General features: G+C 46.3%; 1 long non-coding RNA gene across 1 annotated transcript; it reads left to right on the plus strand.

Annotated features, from left to right (window-relative positions):
• The first annotated feature begins 258 nt into the window (after positions 1 to 258).
• On the plus strand, positions 259 to 3313 carry LOC148809461 (uncharacterized). Its single transcript, XR_016087483.1, has 2 exons — positions 259 to 1057; positions 1280 to 3313. It is a non-coding gene; the product is annotated as an uncharacterized LOC148809461 (long non-coding RNA).
• Positions 3314 to 3767: the final 454 nt, after the last annotated feature.

A 3767-nucleotide genomic window follows, 5' to 3' on the forward strand; every position in this document is an offset into this window, starting at 1 on the left:
TATTGTAATGTTTGTTCTTTTGTTAAGCATAAATAAAAAATAAAAAAAAGAATTAATTATATTCATACAATTTCAGCGTATTTATCGTGTCTTGTATTTCTGTCTCTCTTATGTGTTCCCTGTGGGTATGTTTTCTTTTATTTCACGTGTCTGCAGCGCTGGTTTATCGACCCGGCACATAAAGCAAACCCACTGTCGTCGTGTCGTCTTGTTTGCAAACTTTTCTCCGGTGTTTATTTTACTTTGTCAATAAAACGTGGTTGCTGTGGCAACGGAGCTGTAAAAGTTGTTGCGATCTGACCTCCAGGGGGTAAGCAGCTGGCTTTTTTAATCTAATCGGCGAGAAAAACAAACTTTAGTCTAAAAAGCGGTGGCTGGAGTATTTAGTGGACATTTCGCAGAAGAAAAGGAAGAAACGGTGAGTCGCAGGCTGTAGGACAGGACTGTCGGGGAAACACGCAGCTGGTGGGGACATATCAGCGCTGGGCTGAGCGAGTCCGTCGGCGCCTCCTCCTGCAGGATTGAGGAGTCTCCGGTCGCGTCCTTATCTGCATGTGGAGGTGAAAAGGCGAGAGACGGCAGCGCTGGGACCCTGGGCCCGGTTTCCTGGGGTGCAGTCTGTGTGGAGTTTGCATGCTCTGCCCCATTCTAATGGGTCCGGTTTCCTGGGGTGCTGTCTGTGTGGAGCTTGCACGCCCTGGCCGTGTTCTCATGGGTCTGGTTTCCTGGGGTGCTGTCTGTGTGGAGCTTGCATGCTCTGCTTATGTCCGGAGTCGGAGTCAGCAGTAGATACGCAGTTGTTAGCATTGGAGGATTACAGAAGAGGTGACAGCAGTGCTGGGGACCCCGGTATCTCTTCCACCGAGGACCCTCTAGCACAACCAGAGGTGTGAAATTGCCTCCATTCTTTGTAAAATTACAGGTTTCTCTGGACTGCAGTCCCCTCGCACTTCGCTTTGTATATGCAGTGCTGTTCTCTACAACCGAAGACCCTTTGTTTGGAAGGAATGGGAAGCTAAAGGCAGAGTTACAATCTCTGATACATCTAATCAAAACAGTAAGTTCTTTAAAACAACTAAAAAAACTGTCATCAAATAAAAACGAATTTGCAAGTCAAGGTGCACCACTAAAAACACCCAGAAAAAAAATCCCTACCTGATCGTATCGCAGTCGAGGAGAAAGCCAGGGCCCAGGCGCTGCGAGGCTGCAATGGCAACCAGTCCGTCACTCCGGTGTCGCTACACACGAGTAAAAACCTTTCCTGTTCATCACCTGTCAGGTTTCAGGTCATCGGAGAAGGACGGGCGTCTTCAGGCTGGTCTCTGCAGCTGAGGCTCTGAGGAGCTCCTGACAGACACGAGTGGAGCTTCGCTTTCAACACCACTGTGGTCAGTAAAGGTTTAATATTCTTAAACACCGAGAGCTGGAGTTTCTCTGAACGTGATCTGCATCACAGCGGCTATGTTTCATTCACACCGGAACTCACAACACACACAAACAGTGCAAGTTAACGTGACCTTAAAAATACGCATCGTATGACATAATATATTTGTGAAGCAACCCGAAGGCGCTGATTTCACAGGCGTCTCCCTGATGTGCTGTAGAGTGGGACTGCTGGACGATGGACGGACGAGTCGCCCCTTCTTGCAGATGCAGTACTTTGACACCAGAGGGGTGAAAACACTTATAGAAAATTCATTTTCAGATACGTTGTGTTTTCTTGAGAGAGGGAGTCTTCATTATCCCCAAGGTGGACATGTGTTTCATGGCAGTAGGCAATATATAGAAAAGCACACAAACTAACAACACACAGGCACGTGCCCAAGACAGTCATCTGTTGAGCAGGGTTCTGGCCGCAGGTCTAAGTGAGAACTTGACCCTGTTTGTTTTCAGAGGGGGAAAGCGGTTTCTGTGTTCAGAGGGCAGGGATTGGAAATTGTTAAACAAAGGGTTAAACATTTCTTACATGTATCCTTTTGTAAGTTGATTCACAAGTTTTTCTCCACCTGTCACATGTAACAGTTTAATTTCTCTGTAGCGGCGAGGCTTAATAATAAGGCAGAATTAAGTGTTTCTGAGCTTCCCAAATGAGGCCCCATTTCTCTGTTCATCTCTGTGGTGCAGCCACAGAGAGACCATTAGTGCAGGGTGTTTTAAGGTCCTAGGACAGCTCCCAAAGGGGGATGCACTTAGCTAAGCCTGGCTTTCATGATCAATGGTCATCCATTGGCGCCTATCTGTCTAGGGAGTGCCAGATGGACATCTGGACTGCATTACTAAGTGTCAGGAGTAAGTGACTCATATCTCACCATGATCAACCAATCAGGGACTGGTAGGGCCGAGTAACCCACGTGGGACTCTGATGCCCATGGAACTTTCAGCCAATCAACGAGCTGAAGTTCCTCCAGGTAAAAACAGGCAACACAGAGAGCCTGTGAGATTCAGTAAGATTCAGAAGGGATTCTGGAGAGGATTCTGTGGACTTTTCTAAAGGGAATTCAAAGGAGAATTTCTAGGGCAGGACAGCCCAGGAGCAGAAGGCTCCCAAGGGCAGGACATTCTCGCAGCGCGCCTCCTGACCATCCTGAGACTCAGCCCGAACAACCACGGAACGGCCAGTGTGTCCGAGTGCCAGAACTTTCCTTTGTTCTAAGAGTCTAGAGCGGAGGTTGCCAGAGAATAACCAGAGGATCCATCCGAGGTTAGAAACAGCAGCAGGCCTCGTGAACAGGTCGGAACTCTGGACAGCTGAATCACTATTCAGAACTAGCGCTTCATCAGGAACGAACCGGTCCTCTTCCTGACTTGCTGGGACCCACAGTCATCTTTTCTCCTGTGCACAAACTGTGCTAGTTAAAGCCAACACTAACTAGCCGGCCAGTGAGCATCAGCAGCGCACCGTCGCAAGCCGCACAGCACAGCCTGGCACACAGCCAGAGAGCGCGGATTGGACAACAACAGCCTGCAACTGTTTCTTTGAGCCCGCAGGAGATCTGAATCCCCAGAGATTGGATGAGTATTCAACTTCACTGCATTACTGCTCGAGAATTCAATTGTTATCCAAACCAGTTGATATCAATTTAATTCCTAAGAGTTATGTACTTGTTTTGAGTATCTAATGTAGAAGTTATAACCAAGTTCATTTACGAAACGGTCTAAATGAATGATATACTGAACGTATGTCCTCTTGATATGTGTAACACTTCGTAACTGAATGAATATATACCTTTTGTATTCTGATAACCCTCTCGATAAGATCTGTTAGGTTTATATGCATATTCTATGTATTAATAAATGTATCCTCGTGTATTAGTACCTGTGTGTGCGTTGTTTGAGTTATGTCGCATGGTTGGATTCTAAAGCCATCGCAAGAATCAACTTTGTGATTTACTGCTACAATTAATAATTGTCACAGTAAATGCCCAAACCCTACAGAACTGGTGCCTTCAGAGAGCCACTACATTTACATTTTGGCTATAGCAACGTTACATATTTGGCGTCCCTGGGCCGGCTATGATTACATCTCCCTGCAAATAATGCCTTTTCCTTTTTCATCCCATTCAAGTCTCTGTCCTGGATAAAGTCAGTTTGATGGTCCAGTTGAAAGGTTCAAGGTTTCACTGTGTTTGAGAGTGCAGATAAAGAAGATAATAGGAGAGGAAACTGGAAAAGCCATGACTCTGTCATTCAGTTCAATTCAATTTATTTTCATATAGCGCCTTTCACAACAAGGTTGCCCCAAGGCGCTTAACAGTGTAAGTAACAAT

The sequence above is a fragment of the Atractosteus spatula genome, unplaced genomic scaffold (genome assembly GCF_055471065.1).
Source record: "Atractosteus spatula isolate fAtrSpa1 unplaced genomic scaffold, fAtrSpa1.hap1 Scaffold_13, whole genome shotgun sequence".
Taxonomy (NCBI): domain Eukaryota; kingdom Metazoa; phylum Chordata; class Actinopteri; order Semionotiformes; family Lepisosteidae; genus Atractosteus; species Atractosteus spatula.